The following is a 23,779-nucleotide window of genomic DNA, read 5'->3' as shown; positions in this document are numbered from 1 at the left end:
GCTGTTGAAATTAATTGGATTTTGCTTGTTGGGCGTTTTTCAGGCTTTTTTTCTGGCGTTTTACGAGCGTTTTATGACCTGAAAATGCTCAGGTTCACACTGCTGCGGGATTGAAATCATGCGAGTTCAGCTGAACTGGTACAATTTCATTCCCGCATGTCAGTCTGACGATTTCAGATACATATGTGCCTTTTTTTTTGCACAGATGTCTATTGAAATCGCACCTGAAATCGCCAAAAGTAGTACAGAAACTGCTTTTGGGAATCGGTGTGGTGCCGCAAAGTTGGCATCGCACCTGTTCGGACGGTTCCACTGTGGGCAATAACTGCCAATTTGTCAAATTACATGCCAAATCACATCAATGTGAACCAGGGCTCAGGCCTTTTTTTCTGAAAAACGCTGCTGCAAGGAGGAAAGGCTTCTAGGAGTTTGCAATACATCCTGTGTGGATGAGGCCTAAAACAAGCCCTCACTGACCTCTGAAACTGCAGGTATTGTGGTGATATTCATCCTCAAAAAGCACAGCAGAAGCACTAAAATCCCAACGCCTCTCTCTGTACTTCCTCTCCCAGCCTGCCAGCCTTTGTTATAAATAAACAGCAAGTGTTTCTAAGCTGTTAGAAGGCAAAGAAAAACCCAAGTTTAGGACCCTTACACACTGACAGTATCCGTTCCGATCGGTAGGGTTCTGTGAACAGATTCCATGCTGAATCAGTTGAACAGTAGAGATGTCACTTTTATGACATCTATGTCCATTTAGTTTTGGCCTCCCAGAGCTTAGTGGTTTGGTCTATGGGCCGTGGAATATAAACAGACATGCATCTATTTACATGACTACCTTAGATCTGTCATATTTACAGGTAAAAGCCAGTAAATTAGAATATTTTGAAAAACTTGATTTATTTCAGTAATTGCATTCAAAAGGTGTAACTTGTACATTATATTTATTCATTGCACACAGATTGATGCATTCAAATGTTTATTTCATTTAATTTTGATGATTTGAAGTGGCAACAAATGAAAATCCAAAATTCCGTGTGTCACAAAATTAGAATATTACTTAAGGCTAATACAAAAAAGGGATTTTTTAGAAATGTTGGCCAACTGAAAAGTATGAAAATGAAAAATATGAGCATGTACAATACTCAATACTTGGTTGGAGCTCCTTTTGCCTCAATTACTGCATTAATGCGGCGTGGCATGGAGTCGATGAGTTTCTGGCACTGCTCAGGTGTTATGAGAGCCCAGGTTGCTCTGATAGTGGCCTTCAACTCTTCTGCGTTGTTGGGTCTGGCATTCTGCATCTTCCTTTTCACAATACCCCACAGATTTTCTATGGGGCTAAGGTCAGGGGAGTTGGCTGGCCAATTTAGAACAGAAATACCATGGTCCGTAAACCAGGCACGGGTAGATTTTGCGCTGTGTGCAGGCGCCAAATCTCCATCTCCATAGAGCAGGTCAGCAGCAGGAAGCATGAAGTGCTCTAAAACTTGCTGGTAGACGGCTGCGTTGACCCTGGATCTCAGGAAACAGAGTGGACCGACACCAGCAGATGACATGGCACCCCAAACCATCACTGATGGTGGAAACTTTACACTAGACTTCAGGCAACGTGGATCCTGTGCCTCTCCTGTCTTCCTCCAGACTCTGGGACCTCGATTTCCAAAGGAAATGCAAAATTTGCTTTCGTCAGAAAACATGACTTTGGACCACTCAGCAGCAGTCCAGCTCTTTTTTTCCTTAGCCCAGGTGAGACGGTTTTCGCGCTGTTTCTTGGTCAACAGTGGCTTGACACGAGGTATGCGGCAGTTGAAACCCATGTCTTTCAAGCGTCTCTTGGTGGTGGATCTTGAAGCACTGACTCCAGCAGCTGTCCACTCCTTGTGAATCTCCCCCACATTTTTGAATGGGTTTTTTTTCACAATCTTGACTAGGGCGCGGTGATCCCTATCGCTTGTACACTTTTTCTGACCACAGTTTTTCCTTCCCTTTGCCTCTCTATTAATGTGTTTGGACACAGAGCTCTGAGAACAGCCAGCCTCTTCAGCAATAACCTTTTGTGTCTTTCCCTCCTTGTGCAATGTGTCGATGGTCGCCTTTTGGACAGCTGTCAAATCTGAAGTCTTCCCCATGTTTGTGTAGGCTTCAGAACTGGACTGAGAGACCATTTAAAGCCCTTTGCAGGTGTTTTGAGTTAATCAGCTGATTAGTTTGTGGCACCAGGTGTCTTCAAAATTTAACCCTTACACAATATTCTAATTTTGTGACACATGGAATTTTGGATTTTCATTTGTTGCCACTTCAAATCATCAAAATTAAATGAAATAAACATTTGAATGCATCAGTCTGTGTGCAATGAATAAATATAATGTACAAGTTACACCTTTTGAATGCAATTACTGAAATAAATCAAGTTTTTCAAAATATTCAAATTTACTGGCTTTTACGTGTATGTACAAAAAATGGAAAAGGACACAGACTCTTTTCCTTTTCTCTTTGGACTTAGGCAGACTCAGAGGTAATTAGATGTAAACATGTGCCCGTCTGTTTACATACAATTGCCCATGGACATGAACTGGGGGTTTTGTTCAGATTTGCCTGAAAAACTGACAGGTGGATCTGATTGGACTGCCTGCGTGAAAAGCGCCTGTGATCTTTGAGATTTTATTCCTTCACAGTACAAGCAGCTACAGAGGTGAATGAGTATTTCTGTAAAGCTCATTTACTGCTTTAGAATGTGTAAAAGCTTTAATAGCGCTAGCCTGGCCACAGATATGCTTTAATATTAGACTTCTGCATCATTTTCCTATTGTTACAATTGCAGACATGGTTTGAGCAGGTTGGTGTGGAGGAACCTGATTGGTCTGCGTAGAGACCTGACCTCAACCCTACTGATCACCTATAGGATGAATTGGAACGCACAATGGGATACCCAGCAAGGTCATGTAGGGGTGATAGTCGGGTATTTACAGACCTTTGTCCATATAGTGTAGATTTTATTTTATTTTTGCAACCATCAGAATGTAGTTGCACGTCTATCAAACCGTCTGCTGTCCTTGTATTAAATTGCAGCTCTGTCCTCCTACGTGAGATTTTTCTATAATACCCTCTCTCAGATTCTTCTCATTAATTGTATTTACTGATAGATTTTCTCAGTGGATTATAGAACAAACCCATAGCTTTTTTTCTGAGAGAATAGGTGCAGGAGCCCCCCCTTTCTGAGTCAACTCTTGTCTCTACCCCCTACCCATCTCCAAGCACCGTTTCTTTATTCCCTCCTATACCCACTTCTCAGTACCGCGCGCTTCTAGAGAATACAGCGGCAAGTATCATTTTGTGGTGTTAAGTAATTTATATGGAAGTTGTTAACGATAACAAGAAAAGCAGTAAAATAGATCCCCTGCAGGCAGCAGCAATAGACCCCCCCCAGCAACAATAGATTTCCCCCCAGCAACAATGGAGCCCTGCAAAAAAAAAAAAAACACCCCAGCAACAATAAACCTTGAGCAGCAACAACAGATCTCCCAGCAGCCATCATCAATAGGCCCCTCCCAACAACAGATCCCTTCCAACAACAATCGACCCCCCAGAAACATGTGTCCCCCCCCAGCAAACCAGCAACAATAGACCACCATGCAAAAATATATCCCCTCCATCAACAATAGATCCATCAGCAGCCAGCATCAATAGACCGCCCAGCACCCGTTGCCATTACATTCAGTACTGGAGGTGCTGGAACTGCGTTCCTCGCATTTCTGCTGCAAAAATCCCTGAACAAACCCATCATTGGAAAAGAAAGTTATATCTTTCCTCTTCCAGATACTAATATTTCAGTGTTTTGTGTTCTGCAGTGTGATATGGAAACACTTTTTATGATGTTTCTTTTCAGGAAGCAGTGCACTCTGGGAATACAATACAGAATTGCACTGACCCAGTACTCTCCCTTTCAGCACCTCTTTAACAATTTAACATGCACATAAAAGCTTTTTAGAACTGCAGTCCAAAAAGCATATTTCTAAATGTCATGATGCATATAGAGAAATTTGTCATTCATGCTGTCCGCCTCGCTGTTTTCTTCACTTGTGAGTTTGAAGGTCAAGACTAGGATGTGCACATTGATTGATGCATCAGGACTACAGAACTCAGCTATAACAATTGGAGCGAAGGAAGGTGGGGGCGCTCTCTGCACCACCAATTAAAATGAGCTGCTATTTTTCTGGACCAGCTTAGAAATAGAAGACACACGTCTGATTGGTGACTGTAGACCAGGGGTGGTCCACTCTCTTGGTATGGGGGGCCTCAAGTGCAGCCCCCGACATCACCAAAGGACCGCACATAAAATTTTGTGAATATTAATTTAGCACCAGGGCTGTGGACGGGTAACACAGACAGTGCCAGCAGGGGAATCTCTCCTGCAGAGCTATTGTCTTCTCCCGGCGGGGGGGGGTGTGAGGGAAGCTTTCCCCACCAGGAGAAGACAGTGCAGCAGCCGCGAATGATAATCGCAAGAGAATCCAGCAGGCTAGTTGTATCTAAGTTGATTGTCTCAAGCTGATCGATCAGTCAGCCTGCCCATTAATAGATCAAATCTTGGCCGGTTCCTGGCAGAGATTCGAACCGTATATGGCTGGCCTGATGCCCCATACACACGGTCGGATTTTCCGAAGGAAAATGTGTGATAGGACCTTGTTGTCGGAAATTCCGACCGTGTGTAGGCTCCATCACACATTTTCCATCGGAATTTCTGACACTTAGCTGACAAAAACTCTTTGGTGTTCAGGCCGGATGTTGGAAGTGCGCTCCCAGCAGTCACTCCATGTGCAGTGCGCTCCCTCCTCTGTAGCAGGAGTGGATGAGCCAATGATGCTAGAGGGAGAGAGCACACTGTGCATGCGCAAAGTTTTAACAAGACTGAATGGCCGCTCGGGGCTCACATCTAATATCCGGCCTATCCTGTCGTGAAGGCGGGACAGAGGGAGATCAAATGTAAGGAATATTTGCTGACAGGCCATGCACGGCCTACACATATGAAGGGGAAATATATGTAATGTGCTGCGGATCCTGGGATGTAAAGGTTTCTGGGAAAAGGAATAGATGCAGAAAAAGTGAAATAATCCTTTATATTTAAAATAAAAACAGTTGACTTTTATTATAGGTGGCTCTAAACACATTTCTAAAGATCTGGGCTTTAGGCAGTGTTAATTTTGGCAGCAAATTTCGATTTAGTTTTAGTCTTAGGGCCCTTTCACACGGGCTTTCCGATCAGGTCCGCCTGTCACTTTTTCAGGCGGACCTGATTGGACGCTCCATTCAGCCCTATGGAGCGGCGGATGTCAGCGGTGACATGTCTGCTGACATCCGCCGATATCCGATCCTGTTCATGAGATCCAGACGGATGGAAATCCTACTTTCCATCCGTCTTGAGAATCGTATTGGATGAAAACGGATAGTTTTCATCCAATCTCCATAGAGGACAGCGGGGCTTTGACAGGTCCATCGCCGCACAGTGAGCGGAGACGGGCCTGTCATCCACCTACTCATCGGGGATCAGCGGATCGATCCCTGCTGAGCAAAGCGAAGTCCGTACACAGACAAGCCCATGTGAAAGGACCCTTATGCCCCGTACACACGGTCGGATTTTCAGATGGAAAATGTGTGATAGGACCTCGTTGTCGGAAATTCTGACCGTGTGTGGGCTCCATCACACATTTTCCATCGGATTTTCCGACACACAAAGTTTGAGAGCAGGATATAAAATTTTCCGACAACAAAATCCATTGTCGGAAATTCCGATCGTGTGTACACAAATCCGACACACAAAGTGCCACGCATGCTCAGAATAAATAAAGAGATGAAAGCTATTGGCCACTGCCCCGTTTTATAGTCCCGACGTACGTGTTTTACGTCACCGCGTTTAGAACGATCGGAATTTCCGACAACTTTGTGTGACCGTGTGTATGCAAGACAAGTTTGAGCCAACATCCGTAGGAAAAAATCCATGGATTTTGTTGTTGGAATGTCCGAACAAAGTCCGACCGTGTGTACGGGGCATGAGAGTTGATTTTTGGTTTTAACAGATCTGATGAAGGGTGAGATTATTGTAAATCTGTTTACGTAACAGCTGTTTTGTTTCATGGGTTTCTGAGGTTTGTCTTTGTAGAGGTCTGAGGAGTCTCTAAGAACCATCATGTTCTATAATTCTGCTTGCTGTATTCGGCTCTGTGATTCTTCCTCATAAGTTTAATAATTACTGTCTCTGCATTCCTCGGATGTAATAAGTGTTTACTGAATGTCAGCTGAGTGCAGAAGAATGGGCTTGGGACTAAAGGTAATAATCTAAGTCATCCTGTCTACATCGCCTACCTTAGAGAGCAGGTATCCAGAAAGCCAGTCAGAGCTGATAGAAAAATAACCATATGTGGCATTTGTAATTATTTCTATTTAGTACTTTAAATATCACTAGATGAAGATTGAATAAGGCTAGGTTTATGCCTACACGTGCAACTGATCGCGTTAGGGCTGAAACAACTAATCGATTAATCGACAACTAATCGATTATGAAATTAATCGATTACTATTTTCATAATCGATTAATCGGCCAGTAACATAATGGGGTTAAAAAAAGAACTAAAATTAGCTCTTTATAGTACAAATAGAGCAAATAATCTCTACTGTAAATAAATTAAATAAATAAATACATTTAGTTGGTCTACCTGACCGTGGTTTGGTTTCAACAGAACCCCTCATTTTCCACTTCTTGATTAGAGTTTGAACACTGCTGATTGGCATTCTCAATTCCTTGGATATCTTTTTATATCCCTTTCCTGTTTTTTTTTACAGTTCAACTACCTTTTCCCGCAGATCCTTTGACAATTCGATTTTGACCCCACTAACAATTAGAAAATCGAACAAACGTTCTTAAAATGACATTTTTTGTCATTTGTCGGGGAAGACATTGTTTGTTTTTTTAAATAAAAAATTGATCTCTGAGTCTGATGATATTTATCAGATTCACCCTTTAATAGTATATAAGTATATCTCCTCTAATAGTATATACAGTATATCTCTCCTCTAATAGTATATACAGTATATCTCTCCTCTAATAGTATATACAGTACATCTCCTCTAATAGTATATACAGTATATCTCTCCTCTAATAGTATATACAGTATATCTCTCCTCTAATAGTATATACAGTATATCTCTCCTAATAGTATATACAGTATATCTCCTCTAATAGTATATACAGTATATCTCCTCTAATAGTATATACAGTATATCTCTTCTGTCTGTTATTCTCAGAGTGGATTAGATATTTTGCTCCCTAACCATATAGTTGGTTACTTATATTCACCACTGCATAGAGATATTTAAGAATAAATTGCCTTTTTTTAAAACTTTACATATTAACTAAATGATGCACCACACTTTTTTTAAGGTTATTAACCGATTAATCGATTAATCGAAACAATAATCGGCCAACTAATCGATTATGACAGTAATCGTTAGTTGCAGCCCTAGATCGCGTGTGTTCCTGTATATCGTGTGTAGGGCAGCCCAATAACCTGGATTCCCGTCATTTGGAGGGATTTACTCTCACCTCCTGATGTGGCTATGGGACAGATAGTAAAGAGAAATCTCCATTATGGCACACAGATGGCCAGAAGATGGAAAAAAGTTTGGGCTTTAGTTCTAATATATATTAACTGTTACATTACCTATCTAGTCTGACTGATTGTCAGCCCAGCGGCCAACTTCAGAAGCTCACATGGCAAGCTGGCAATGCTGTTTATTGTAATGAAGTTGATTAGTTTTGTCAGCCTGCAACAGGAAGTGTTGTTACAGACAGAAAAGGAAAGAAAATCCCAAATTTTGAATTGCCATTGAAACAGGAATGGATGGGAAATATTCCAGTAGCTCTGTTGACCGTGATAACAACCAGGGATTCCCTCACTTTGGAGACATTTTCTCTTAGTAAAGGGAAATTTCCCCAATCAAACACAGATGGCAAAAAAAAAAAAAATGTTACCCCAACATTTCATACCATTAACTTGTGTTAAAAAGTATCTTGTTCTCTTTGTATTGCTTCCTTTGTGTGAAATATCTGGTGATCCTGCCCGCCCCCCTTCTTTCCTATTTCAAACTGACCATGCTAGGCATGGGAGCACATCCATCCCAGCGTGGTCAGCTTTTTGGCTGTGCTGGGAGCACAGCCTGATTGTCCTCCAATGGGCAAAACTTGGGCTGACACGCCCCCTTGCACAGCTGTTCACTGGGAAGATCAGTGTACTGCTCTCTCTCTGTCTCCCCTTAACACACCCTCCTACAGCATACGCAAGCTTTTGTTTCAATTCTGTCTGAAACAGAATGTGTTTTCCAAGGTGAGGGTTCACATTTACTTAAAGATGAACTGTACTTAAGTTATTCTTCAATATACAGTGCCTTGAAAAAGTATTCATACCCCTTGAAATTTTCGACATTTTGTCATGTTACAAACAAAAACGTAAATGTATTTTATTGGAATTTTATAGACCAACACAAAGTGGCACATAATTGTGAAGTGGAAGGAAAATGATAAATGGTTTTCAAATTTTTTTTACAAATAAATATCTGAAAAGTGTGGTGTGCATTTGTACTCAGCCCCCTTTATGCTGATACCCCTAACTAAAATCTAGTGAAACCAATTGCCTTCAGAAATCACTTTATTTGTAAATAGAGTCCACCTGTGTGTAATTTAAACTCAGTATAAAAACAGCTCTTTTGTGAAGCCCTCAGAGGTTTGTTAGAGAACCTTATTGAACAAACAGCATCATGAACGCCAAGGAACACTCCAGGCAGGTCAGGGATAATGTTATGGAGAAGTTTAAAACAGGATTATGTTACAAAAACATATCCCAAGCTTTGAACATCTCACAGAGCACTGATCAATCCATCATCCGAAAATGGAAAGAGTATGACACAACTGCAAACCTACCAAGACATGACCGTCCACCTAAACTGACAGGCCGGGCAAGGAGAGCATTAATCAGAGAAGCAGCCAAGAAGCCCATGGTAACTCTGGAGGAGCTGCAGAGATCCACAGCTCAGGTGGGAGAATCTGTCCACAGGACAACTATTAGTCGTGCTCTCCACAAATCTGGCCTTTATGGAACAGTGGCAAGAAGAACGTCATTGTTGAAAGAAAGCCATATGAAGTCCTGTTTGCAGTTTGGGAGATGCCGTGTGTGTGTGTGTGTGTGTGTGTGTGTGTGTGTGTGTGTGTGGGGGGGGGGGAGGGGGGGGGCACAGAAATCGTGTGGAAGAAGGTGCTCTGGTCAGATGAGACCAAAATTGAACTTTTTTCCTAAAAGCAAAACACTATGTGTGGCGGAAAACACTGAGCACACCATCCCCACCATGAAACATGGTGGTGGCAGCATCATGTTGTGGGGATGCTTATCTTCAGCAGGGACAGGAAAACTGGTCAGAGTTGATGGAGCCAAATACAGGGCAATCTTAGAAGAAAATGTGTTAGAGTCTGCAAAAGACTTGAAACGGGGTGGAGGTTCACCTTCCAGCAAGACAACGACTCTAAACATACAGCCAGAGCTACAATGATTTAGATCAAAGCATATTCGTGTGTTAGAATGGCCCAGTCAAAGTCCCGACCTAAATCCAATTAAGAATCTGTGTCAAGACTTGAAAACTGCTGTTCACAGACACTCTCCATCCAATCTGACAGAGCTTAAGCTATTTTGCAAAGAAGAATGGGCAAACATGTCACTCTCTAGATGTGCAAAGCTGGTAGAGACATCCCCAAAAAGACTTGCAGCTGTAATTGCAGAGAAATGTCGTTCTACAAAGAATACAAATGCACGCCACACTTTTCAGATATTTGTTTGTAAAAAATGTTGAAAAACATTTATCATTTTCTTTCCACTTCACATTTATCTGCCACTTTGTGTTGGTCTATCACATAAAATCCCAATAAAAAACATTTACGTTTTTGGTTGTAACATGAAAAAATGTGGAAAATTTCAAGGGGTATGAATACTTTTTCAAGGCACTGTAGCAGCAAAGAGACTATGGTAGTAATCGGATTGTGGAAGTTCTACCATACACAATGGACAGGGAGGGGTTGTCCAGCAAACACTCAGTTTACAACAATTTAACATTGAAATTTAAAAGGTTGTGAAAGGTATAAAAGGTCACTAGAATACTGTAGAAATGGAGACAGGCCACAGTGATGAGTCCAAAGCCAATGTTTGTCTTCTAGTATATTTTATGAATGAACTTTAATAAAACTGGCATTTCTGTAATAGCTAGATTGCTTCTCTTTAGGAACAGGTTGGACCTTCTTGTGTACTTCACTTTATACCAATCAGTGAAATCTAAAGATGAGTTATTTGGTAGAGGGCAATATCTGAATAAGATCAAATACTCACAAAAGGCTTCAAGAGGGTTTAAATTAGTAAGGCATCACTGAAAAAGCATTTTGGCATCAGGCATAGCGTTCCAGTTAATTCTCATTCAGGATCTTGTTTTATAATTGTAACTCAGTTCATTCAGTAATTCAGTATAGGACATGGGCTGAGTATTCATTGACTCTGGGATGGTGCCTTCAGGTGATTGGACACTGGCAAGCTTTTTAAGACATATAACCTATAACCCAACCCCAGTATTTCTCAACCTTTTTTCAGTCAAGGCGCTCTTTAAAAATGATGGACAGTCTCGAGGCACCCCATTATAAAATGTAAAAACTACTCTAATAGTTTTCATAAGGGAGCAACATCTTCAAGTCCAAGTAGGACCTCTTCCAAAGTAAATACACTATCGCAAACTGGTACTGACTAGTATTCCACGGTTTCTCTTCTCCCTCAGTTTTTCTCCATCACTCAGCTAATGTAACCCCAGATGATGGAGAGGGGCAGGGAAGGATGCTGTGCAGGTGACTGACATCGTTCTTATTAACTGATTATGTCATTGGTCATTAGGACTTCAGCAGTTAGGTTGTAATGTTGCACAATGAAAACCTGTGACTTTGTGTAACTAAAAGGCAGCCTTCATCCACACGCCGGCTTGTATACAATTGCTGGGCATATTTTTTAGGCATTTTGCCAAGGCACCCCTGAAGAAACTTCAAGGTACCCTGGTTGAAAAAGGCTGCCTTACCCCACACAGTTTTTTTGCTACTGTGCTGTGGTGATGGACCTCCTCCCCCTTACAGAGAAATCGTTCTGAGCGTAACCAGCTTATTATTTTGTCTTTGGATTCTTCAATCAACTCTTCACTGTCTTCTAATCGCATGGGTGCTCAACCTGTGGCCCTCCAGCTGTTGCAGAACTACAAATCTCATGAGGCATTGCAAGGCTGATAGAAGCATGACTCCCAAAGGCAGAGGCATAATAGGAATTGTAGTTTGGCAGCAGCTGGAGGGCCACAGGTTGAGCACCAATGTAATACAGCAATAGAAGTAGTACATCTGGATCCATGCAACACTGGTAAAAGCTTGGGAGCTATACCAGGACCCAAAACTGTCAGGTTGACCTGTAATGTTGCTTCAGGCAGTGAATCCAGCATCAACGCTGATCTGGACACTGTACAATAGTACAATATGTGCAGTTAGCCACAGGGTGCTAAACAGGTCATGAGTATTGGTCCTTCCCTATGGAACCCAGAACACTGAAGACTCCTCTGGGGTATGCCCACCATGATGGTTGAAGCTTGGACCTTTTCTTAGTGACCAGCGACGTAGAAATGTAAAATGGGTTCACCCTGTATCTCTGACCAGTACTGTAAAAAAACAAAAAAACTGTGTTTGGAATTGGGGCATCAAGTGTAGAGTTTGAATTGATTATCATTCAGAATCTTGTTATAATGTATAATTATTAAGTTTTTAGACTGCTGTAAAACTAAAAAAGTATAAAAAATACATACAAAATAGAGAAAAAGTGTGAGCCTAGAAGTATGAAAGAGGCTTCCCACAACCTTGACTGGTCCGAGGATCTTCTCTGAGGTACACACAGCAGTCCTAGAATATAAAAAAAAGCTCTTATGGATTTAATTAACTTTTTGTTTTTGGTTAATTCTCCTATAAGAGGGTGTGCCAGGGAGCGTATCCTATGCCTACATACGTTTGCTAGTAGGTGTCCCTCATTCTCATCTAAAAATGTTGGGAGGTGTGCCATCCGACTTGTGACATCTGACATGGTGATTACAGCAGCAGAAAAAGGAATTTATATTACTCTTGGATTGTTTTGATTGGTCAAAGGACAAGTCGTACTATCTCAAAGTAGCAGCAAAATCTTTTCTTGTTTGTGCAAGTCGGTTGGAAGTAGGACCGATGTAGGACAGATGTAGCAGGGCAAAGTAGGATGACAGTCGTATAACAGTCATGTCGTACCAGTGTGAACCCTGCTCCGACATGAAAGTCCCACGACTTCCGATCTGACTTTGCCCTGCAACATCGGTCAGACTTTAATGAACAGGATCTGCCTTGAGATGAGTGCAACTTGGGTCTGGTATGGATTTTTTTTTCCAATAAATTTTGCAGTGTTAACATTTCCTCTGAGCACAAGTTACATTTCACAAATCGGATCAGTTAAGATGCTGATCAGACTTGGATACAACTTCAATGATGTTCAGTGGGCTGAAGTTGAACCAAAGTCGGACCAAAGTAGTGCAGGAACCTTTTCCTAATTCGGACCAACACAAATCAGACCAGTTAACCTCTTACCCACTGGGCACTTAATTCCTCCTTCCTAACCAGACCAATTTTCAGCTTTCGGTGCTCTCACGTTTTGAATCACAATTACTCAGTCATGCATCACTGTACCTATATGAAATTTTTGTCCTTTTTTTCACACAAATAGAGCTTTCTTTTGGTGGTATTTAATCACCGCTGGGTTGTTTGTTTTTTGTGCTATAAAAGAAAAAATTCTGTAAAAAAAAATGAATTTTTCTTGGCTTCTGTTATAAAATGTTGAAAATTAGTAATTTTTCTTCATAAATTTTGGCCAAAATTTATATTGCTACATATCTTTGGTAAAAATAACCCAAATTAGTGAATATTATTTGGGGTTTGTGAAAGTTATAGAGTCCACAAACTATGGTGCCAATCTCTGAAAAATTGATCACACCTGATGCACTGACGGCCTATCTCATTTCTTGAGACCCTAACAAGCCAGGAAAGTACAAATACCCCACAAATGACCCCTTTTTGAAAAGTAGACATTCCAAGGTATTTAGTAAGAGGCATGGTGAGTTTTTTGAAGTTGTAATTTTTTCGTTGTGTTCTTGGAGCATAAATTACACATATAATTTCTTGACTACCTCTTACATTTTTGAAGGCCCTGGAGGACCAGGACAATGGAAATACCCCCAAAATGACCCCATTTTGGAAAGAGAACCACCCAACATATAATCTATGAGGCATAATGAGTCTTTTGAACATGTCATTTTTTTCTACAAGTTTTTGGAAAAGAAAACGAAAACGCATTTTTTTTTTTTTTTTTACACACAGTTGTCCATTTATACAATATTTATTACAAATAGCATGTACATGCCAAAAATTACACCACAAAATAGATTCTCCTATGGCGATACCACATGTGTGAGACTTTTACACAGCCTGGCCACATACAGAGGCCCAACATGCAGGGAGCACCGTCAGGTGTTCTAGAGGCATAAATGTCAAATCTAATTTGACTACCTATTACACTTTTGTGAGGAACTCTAGTGGCATGGATGAGCATGAATGGGGATGGCTGAGCATGAATGAGTATGCCTGGGTATGGCTGAGTACGGCTGAGTGCGGCTGGGTACGGCTGAGTGCGACTGGGTACGGCTGGGTGCAGCTGAGTGCGGCTAAGTATGGCTGGGTATGGCTGTGTATGAATGGGATGGCTGAGCATGGATGGATGGATGAGCATTGCTGAGCATGGATGAGTATTGCTGAGGATGGATGGATGGATGAGTATTGCTGAGGATGGATGGATGAGTATTGCTATGGATGGATGGATGAGTATTGCTGAGGATGGATGGATGGCTGAGCATGGATGGCTGAGCATGGATGGCTGAGTATTGATGAGGATGAATGGCTGAGTATTGATGAGGATGGATGGCTGAGTATTGATGAGGATGTATGGCTGGGTATTGATGAGGATGTATGGCTGGGTATTGATGAGGATGTATGGCTGGGTATTGATGAGGATGTATGGCTGGGTATTGATGAGGATGGATGGCTGAGTATTGATGAGGATGGATGTCTGAGTATTGATGAGGATGGATGTCTGAGTATTGATGAGGATGGATGGCTGAGCATGGATGGATGGATGGCTTGATGAGTGCTGGAGTTATCACATATCAGCGCTGTGGGCACTGCACATCCAGCCCACAGCGCTGCTGCCTCTGATCTCTCTATACCGATCGATAGAGGGGAGAGAGGAACCGGACGTGACGCCGGTTTGTTTACAAGTGATCGCTCCGTCATTTGACGGAGCAATCATGTGGTAAACGGCCGCTAACAGTGGCCGTTTACCGTGATCTGTGAGGACCCGGCAGTCACGGATGGTGCCGGGTGCGCGTCCCAGGGGGCGCGCGGGAGCGCAATACTAGGAGGAGGTCAATGTACGCCCTCCCAGTGTTATCCGACCGGGCTGCAGCCTTCATTCGGCTATAGCGCGGTTGGCAAGCGGTTAAGATGGCTTTCATAGGGAACCATGGATTTATACATGTCATGCTACATGTGCTCTCAAAATCGGAGCGTATGTCGCACTGGTGTGAACTGGGCCTTAAAATTGCAGCAACTTCAAAGTAGTTCAAGCATTACTTTGGTCTTACTTTCATGCAAATTGAGGGCCATAGACTTCAATGTTAACCTTCAGAAGTTGCATGAAAGTTGTACCTGAATGTTATACAATGCAATTTGTGTGTAACAGTTGTCCATTATCACTGGTCAGAGCCAAAGTCGTATCCAAGTTGCACCCATCCAAAGTTGCGGCAAACTTGCACCAAAGTTGTACTCCAAATTCGGCACAACCTTGGAGCCGTACAAGTGGGAATGGAGCCTTAAAGCGGACCTTCACTTAAAAGTGAAAGTACTGCTAATCAACCTCTCCAATTCCCCCCTACCTAGAAGAGGGTTACACAAGTTTGGCCCTCCCTGTCTGCAACCTTCTGGAACGTGTCACACATCCCAGGAGACTGCCGGACCAATTTGGTGGCGCAGTGCAATTTCACCTATGCACAGCTGTGAAACCGCATAAAGTCACAGCCAAGATGACAAAGCCAGGGATCTGAAGACCAGTGAAGAACTGTCCTCGGTGAAAACCCGATTGACTCCTGGTCTGTTGAGTGTCTAACTATAATATAATACAGTACTCCGCGCTGCCTAAAATATTAACAGTAACACAACAAACAGAAATTTTGCTCAAATCAAAAGGTGCATAAGTGTAGCTCTGAAGTGCCAAACTAAGTTAACAACTCAAACATAAACATAAATACATTAAATTAATAAACAAACCACAGTAAATTTATATACATAAATGTAAATAGCACGTGTGATAAAAAGATATGTGACAAGATCCAAAACAAGTGTAAAGTAAGTAGTAAAGTCCATGGAAATCTCAAGGATCCACAATGTGCAGTGAATAATAACAGTCCATATTGAAATAAGATGGTCTCGGTCACCATACATAAAGCCAATGTGGTAGATGGAAAGTAGAAACACCAATGTGATGGAGCCACCACCAGAATAGATGCAGGCTTACCAGAAAGTTTGAACTCAAGAGAACATACATTCTATGAGTCAAACAGGCTTGTATTGTCAGCCGACAATGGGGGTGAAACCTTGGGGATCCTCAGTGATGGGAGCCTGGAGTTTCTTAGACCCTCATAGAAAAATCGTCGGCGATACAGAGACTGGAGCAGAAGTGTGTGCGCGCCCACGCCCTATGTACAGGGTTTACAGAGCGCACAGCCGGCTGCTCAGAAGGCGCGCCCCCGTCCTCCGCCTCACACTTGTTAGTATCACTGCTTCCTACTCCGGTATTCCCCTTCCTACTCCGGTATTCCTCCTCCTCACACTGCTATCCCGTCCGCTCTACCGCAACGCGCTACCTCTGCTCATTACCCAGGGATGGACACGCCCCTTCCCTGCCTCTTCTCATTACACAGGCGCCAAGACTGTTATTATTCACTGCACATTATGGATCTTTGAGATTTCCATGGACTTTACTACTTACTTTACACTTGTTTTGGATCTTGTCACATATCTTTTTATCATACTTGCTATTTACATTTATGTATATAAATTTACTGTGGTTTGTTTATTGATTTAATTTATGTTTATGTTAGAGTTGTGTAACTTAGTTTGGCACTTCAGCGCTACACTTATGCACCTGGTGAGTGTCTGTTTCTTAAAAGTCAGAGAATGCTGACTTAATTTTCTAAAAAAAATGACTGGCGTTCCTCCATAAAGTTTAATCGAACCTGGAGTAAAGCTGGCCATAGATGGATCAGTTGTTTTTCTTTCAGTCATCGAGTTGAAGGGAAAAACTGACCCGACTCTCCCCATCAACACATTTTATATGGATAAATTCTTCCCGCTGTGTCATTGTATTCCAACAGCAAGGAGCCCCCCCTGCCATCAGAATACACAGATCAGCACGGCAGCCTATTGCCTGTGGCACTTATTGAGCGAAAATACAGTATACTGACAGGGCAGTTGAACAGAAGTTGATCGGTAGATTAGCCACACGTGGATCAAAATTTGGCCAGTCCCTGATGAATTTTGATCCATATATCCATGTATCCAGCTTTAGTCTTTAATCCTTGCCTACTCAAACAAGTCTGCTTTAAATAGATGAGTATACAGAGTATGATTGCCTTTGATCAACCATATGCTTTTTCTGGCAGCCATAAGGAGTTGCTGGGGGTTCCTGGAGCAATGATAAATCTCCACCCCTGATCTTTTTAGCGGTCTGTAAAGTTGGATTTTTCCCATTGATCACTAATGTAGGGTGCATTGCCAGTGATCATCACACTAATGTACCATTTGCTGTAGATTTAGTAATTATTAGCAAGGGTTCCCTGTGACTGGAAAATGTATTTAGGGTTCCTTCTGTGTTTGAAAAAGGCTGTCATAAAGGCTTGTGTAGCTTTGTGCCTTTGCATTGAATTACATTTTTGAAGCGTGCGTAATGCCAAGTCTGCAAGTTTTAGTTTAGTTTATATGGGTGGTGTGGATGACCATTAACAAATGCATTCAGATACAAAAAACAGCATTCAGGAACAACACCCATCCATGTGAGCCCCCAAGGTTCATCCATATGTTGGACTCCATGTGACACGTCTGTGTGTCTGTCTCTGCATTCTCTTGATGTTATCAGATCAGTGGTGTCAGCTTCCCAGTATTCAGTATATACATTTGTGCACAATAATAGAGGCCCATTAAAAATTCTACAGGTCTCATACCAGTAAGGAACAGCCAATCAGCCTAATGAGCTGCATTACACTGTCATCTACATGATGAAATTCTGGGGGCCTGAGTGTAATTGTATTTGTGCTGCAGTATTCCAGTGATAAAGTGATTGTAAGCAGAATGAGTTGCTGTTATTCTGTCTTGTCCTCTTCATCCTGAAATGTCAGCTCTGGTAAATGAGGTTGAGTACAGCCACCAGGCCAAGACATCCCTGGAGATACACCGCAGAGAGGTGACATTTCCTGATCTAATGATGTGACATCGGGGGACTGATCACACAGGGACCAGAGAGGATGGCACAGCATGTCATGAGAGCAGAGGACCAGAACCGATGCGAGAATACTGGGAAATTTGGCAGAGTTACTCTGGGGTGATCTCTGATTCTCTGTTTCATGTCTCTAAAGCGTGTTATCTGTTGCTGTGGGTAACATAGACACTTCTATATGAAGGCTGACAATGGTAGGTTTAGGGGTTGTGTGTTGGTGCTTTGTGAGCAGAGAACGCTGCAGGGGCTGGCTACGTTCATCTGCGCTCTGTGTATGATTTGTGACATGCTCCGTCTGACCGAATATTAGTGAATATTGTACGCATGATGGTTTCTCAGGATTGTAATGTGCCCTGAGTTGGATAACGCTTTCCTCCTGTCCTCACAGTACATTGTATTGTGAACATTCCTGATCCAAAATAAAAAAGTGCTGTGAACTATCTCTGCCTTCCTATATCCTTCAACCCACCCTAAATGTCCATGACGGATGGCAGCTCTGCTTATTATTTCTGTACAAAGCTACAAAATCTGCAGATTTACATTGCATCCATAGTTGTATTATATTCTTTTATCTTTTTTCCAAAAGCAGATGTGAATTGAGATAGGGTCATCATCTGTGCTGGCCAGTTTGTCTTCCTGGACATTAGAGCAGGGATGACCTCCTGAGCATGAGAAAAGATGGTGAGGTGAACGATGAGAGAGTAATCCCAATATGTAGACAGGATGCTGAGTTCTACACATTAATACACTCCATTACATCACAGCCGGGCCTCTGGCAAGAGCCGATTGGGAGAGAACAGGAGGCTGGGAACTACTAAGATGGACTCTGGCCAGCAGCAAAAAGATTTCCCTTCACCCTCCCTTCTGTTCTACAGATGGGCTCATTGTCTACATCCATATTTTACTCTCTAGGGGAGAGATCTGCTGACTACAAAAAATTAGTTTTGTCCATCTTGATTTTATTTTCGAAAAAAGTAAAAACAGTGCAAGTTTACTGAAACCCAAAGCATTCTCTCTGGAAATTCCATGGTGACACTTTATCATGACATAAAATATAACAGTAGGAAATGAGGCCCTGGTGACAGGTTCCCTTTATGAACGTTCCCTCGATGAGCTGCTGATTAGTGTGAGACATTTGCAGTTAGCGTAGCAGCCCAGAAATATGGCCGCCTGATAGACGATGAACAGAATTTGTGGGTAAAACTTGGTGATTTTGCCAATCCTGTCTTCTTGCCCCTGGTACACACAGCCATCCGAAGTGTCTTCTTTACAGTAACTGCTGCTGACAACAATATGATAGATCAGCAGTGAAGTGACAAATGAGCCTTTAGTTAATAGGTAATATTCAAGAAAACATGAATTAAGGATTATTTATATCTCCTCCAGGCACACATACTGTCAGAATCTTTTTATTTAAAGCAGATCTGTGGAGCTCAAGATCTGAATAGGTCCAAAGGAAGAACATAGTATGCTTTGTGCGTCTCACTAATGGCTTTTACACTACAGCAGCACAATTGTTATATTTGATTTATTAAACCTAGATCATTGAAGAATGTGGCTGTTTCCTCTAATAACCAAGAAGACTTTAATTATTATATTTTAACCTACTTTGGAAATGAGACCAACAGCTCCTCTTTTTTTTGATTGAATCTTTAATGAATTACCCAGAATCAATCTACCTCCATGACTGTTTGGCTCATATTCAGCATTGTTTTGTTTGCCTGATGTTAAAGGTTAACCTCAATATTATACTGCAGTGTAACCAGACAGTCTCATTAATACAAGGGATGAATGTGGCCTACCTTTGTAATGTTTGAAAAATTGTAAATACCTCTAAATGGGATTTTTAAGGCAATTATGAAAAATGGAGATTGTATATATGTTCTTTATAAAAAATAGAAATTTATTCATACTAAATTTTTTTACATGATAAAAAGATTCCCAACGGGAAGCCCAGACAGAAAAACACATGTACATGTATCATAATACAGATTATATCACAAGTGGTATCACCCCACTACACATAGAGATACCATCCATACAATTAAAGTGGATGTAAACCCGAAATGTTTTTATTTTATTTTATTTTTTTTTATGTCATAGTGTAGAGTATAATATTTCCTATCATTTGAGCCCAGTCTTGCCACAAAGAGTTAATCCAGCTCTGAGCAATCCTCTTTTATTGTTCAGTGAGATAAAACTTGACAAACAGAGAAAAACTTTGTCAAATCCTCCTCCTTGCTGTGAGTGACAGGTGATTTACATATCTCATGCAGTATTTTTTAATTCCCACCCCCACTCCTTTCTTCAGCAGCTCTGCACGGATTGGCTGTTCCACACCTCAGCATGATTTGGCATACTGAAGTCATGTGGTTACATTCCTGTCTTTTCACTGGACGTTAGAGATCATAGCAGAAGTTCAGTGTTAGAAATACACAGGAGAAAATGCATATTGACAAGGGGAGTGTAGAGGTGGGCGGGGAGTCTACTGACATCACGACTCCACCCACCGAGCTCCAGACAACAGACCCGCCCACAGAATCTGCAGTTTTTCGGATCACGTAACAGACAGAGGGGAGACATTTGACAGGTAAAGATACATGCAGGAGGCATAAATATCCTTATAGATAACCCCTATGGCAGTAGTTTAGAAAGGATGTTTCCCACTACTCACCATCATCTGTTAATTGTATGGATGGTATCTCTATGTGTAGTGGGGCAATGCCACTTGTGATATAATCTGTATTATGATACATGTACGTGTGTTTTTCTGTCTGGGCTTCCCGTTGGGAATCTTTTTATCATGTAAAAAAATTTTGTATGAATACATTTTTATTTTTTATAAAGAACGTATATACAATCTCCACTTTTCATAATTGCCTTAAAAACCTGCATGAGTCTAATTATTTTGTAACGTTCATCCCACTAGCAGGCTTCACCCTGCTTGCGCTTTTCATGTGCTTGCTGGTGATGTTACCACCTTGGTACTACCTGTTACCAAGACCAAAGTTACAAGGCTAGGAAGTTCCAAGATAACTACTCCCAGAAGGAAACAAGAATGTACATGTCCTTAGAGTGTTTCTGTGGTCAAAATGTAAAATCATATAATCATTTCCACATTTGTATTCCGATTATTTATAGCCTACTTCTGTTAAAGCGGAACTACACTGCATCTGTGTACCACAAACTAAAAACGCTATTTTATTCATTTTTAATATTCAAAGCAAACTCACCCATCCATTCATGTCTCCATGCTTTATTTTGCTGAGACATTACTTTGAAAAACACCCCCTCTAGCATTTCTGGCTGTGGTCATCTTGAGTAAGGACAGATGATTCATATAACATTTAATTCCTGGAATCCATCATACCCTCAGGCATGTAGGCAGAAGGCAGCGCTTAGTTGGGAAAACCCATCCTCCCATCCTGAAGACTTTTGGGATGTATGACATCATTTACCTAGGCATGGAAAGCAGGAAGTAGCTGAAGAAATGTAATACCATTTAAAATTTAACCACTTGCCGCAAAATCACATACCTGTACGTCATTCTTCTACAAGTGGTTGTACCGGGGTGATGCCTCTGCAGCTGTACCATTTTTTTAGAGCCGATGGTTGGCTTTCTGATGATAACAATCTGCCCGGGCTCTCCCATTCCACGAGGACCCGAGTGACAAGCCTCCACATCTGCCGGCTGGCCAAAGACCTGAACAAAGCTGGAGTTGGCTTTGATCGGGTCTCTGATCTAGAAACCCTGGAGCCTTAAAGGCATCAGATTTAAAAAAAATTCAGTATTCAAAACATGAATGCTTTTAAGTGCAAAGGAGGGATTTGGGGTCTTATAGACCCCCAGATCCCTCCAAAAAAATACCTCACATGTAGAGCTGCGCAATTAATCATTAAAAAAATTGTGATCTCGATTCAACCCCCCTCACGATCTTAATCCAGCATTTCCACGATTCATGTAACTAGTGAAGACCAGTTCTGCTCACAGCTGTCAAAATAAAAAGCAACATTGACTTAAAGAGAGATAAAAAGAAACATTGTATCCATCTGTTCTTTTAGGGATCAAAGGGATGAAATTTGGTCTGCAAATGAGGTCATTTTAACCACTCAGTCCTGGTTCACACATATGCAATGCGGGAACCAGCGCAATTCCAGTGCCCGCATCACATGTCATTCACTGGTGGTTCACACTGACATCTGCGAACCGCTGCAGGTATCAATGTAAAGGTATTGACACCCCCCACATCAGTTTGCAGATTGCAGTGCAAACTGTCAAATGGTGCAGGAATCCGATCGCATAGGTGTGAACACCCAGTGCAAACCAAAAAAGGGTCCTGCACCATTTTGGTGCAAATGCGATGCGATTTCAGCCATACAGTTTGGTTGAATTTGCATCGCACAGACATCGCATGGGATCTGCACAGCAATGCGGAATCACATGCGATGTCTGTCATCGCACAATTGTGAACCCAGCCTTAAAGACTAAGCCTTTTTGTGACGCTTGTTGCTTACAAGTTGGAATCAATATTTTTTTCTTGAAAATTACTTAGAACCCCCAAAGATTATAGGTATTTTTTTTAGCAGACACCCTAGAGAATAAAATGACGGTCATTGAAATATTTTATGCCACACTGTATTTGCACAGTGGTCTTTCAAACATAATTTTTGGGGAAAAAATACACTTCAATGAATTAAAAAAAAAATGGACAGTAAATTTAGCTGATTTTTTTTTTTTGTATAATGTGAAAGATGTAATCTTTATTCTAAACAAAAAAAAATGTGATTCTCATTTTATCCAGAATTGTGCGGCTCTACTGACACGTGCCTATTACTGTCACAAGGGATGTTTACATTCCTTGTGACAGCAATAAGGTATTCAAAAAAAGTGTATAAAGAAAAAAAAAGTTTTAAAGAGCCCCATCCCTTTGTGCTCACGTGCTAAATTAAACGCATATGTAAGTCACGCTCACAAATGTAAATAGTGTTCAAATCACACATGTGAGGTATCACCGCGATCATTAGAGTGATAGCAATAATTCTAGAACATGACTTCCTCTGTAACTCTAAACGGGTAACCGTTACATTTTTTTAAAAACATCGCCTATAGATATTTTTACGCACCGTAGTTTATCGGCATTCCACGAGTGTGCGCAATTTCAAAGCATGATATGTTGGGTATCTATTTACTTGACGTAACATAATCTTTTACATTATACAAAAAAATTGGGCTGACTGTACTGTTTATTTATTTTTTTTAGTTCATGGAAGTGTATTTTTTCCAAATAAATTACATTTGAAATACCACTGCGCAAATACAGTGTGACATAAAATATTGCAGCGACCGCCATTTTATTCTCTAGGGTCTCTGCTAAAAATATATATATAATGTTTGGGAGTTCTAAGTATTTTTTTAGCAAAAACACTGATTTTAACTTTTAAGCAACAACTCAGAAAAAGGCCTGATCTTCATGTGGTTATTATAACTTCCTATCTGTTTACTAATGCTAGCAGCATAAGGATTATATATAGCCAATGTTGATTAAGAGTGAAGTTCCGCTTTAATCTGAACTATCTTGAAGTTTGTAAACTTACTTTGTGAAGATCTCCCACATTTACCACACACAATTTGTATTCTGTGACACATACTCACTATGCCATATGAGTATGCACTGCTGTGTCACACATTTCACAGAGCCTGCCTTCTCAAGGCTGAATTCCAGGAAATCAGCCATTTTGTATAACATGCTGGATAACTAGGGGCTAAGTCCAATGAGGTGCATGCCACTTTGTGGACTTATCTCTTCAATTTACAATTTGTATTCTTACTGAGTGCTGGGAACATAGCTGTCACTATAAGTCTCTTTCTATAGGTATACCTTCTGGACTGAGCTCCAGCTGCTGCAGGGCTGCATGCAGCTACTGTTGTTCTCCCCTCCCTCCTCCTGTCCAATCACAGAGCTCTTTTGTATTATGTGAACTCTTTCACAAAATACACAAGCTTCAGTGAATGAACAGCAGAGGGCATTGGCGGGCAGGGCTGCTGTATGTGA

General features: G+C 41.4%; 1 protein-coding gene across 4 annotated transcripts in view; it reads left to right on the top strand.

Moving 5' to 3' along the window:
* ARHGAP32 (Rho GTPase activating protein 32) overlaps window positions 1-23,779 on the top strand; it is a 352,740-nt gene that overhangs the window by 97,831 nt on the left and 231,130 nt on the right. The gene's annotated exons all lie outside the window — the stretch shown is intronic.

Source organism: Aquarana catesbeiana, linkage group LG10, assembly GCF_042186555.1.
Source record: "Aquarana catesbeiana isolate 2022-GZ linkage group LG10, ASM4218655v1, whole genome shotgun sequence".
In the NCBI taxonomy this organism is placed as follows: Eukaryota; Metazoa; Chordata; class Amphibia; order Anura; family Ranidae; genus Aquarana; species Aquarana catesbeiana.
This window is presented reverse-complemented; position numbering and strand designations above follow the sequence as displayed.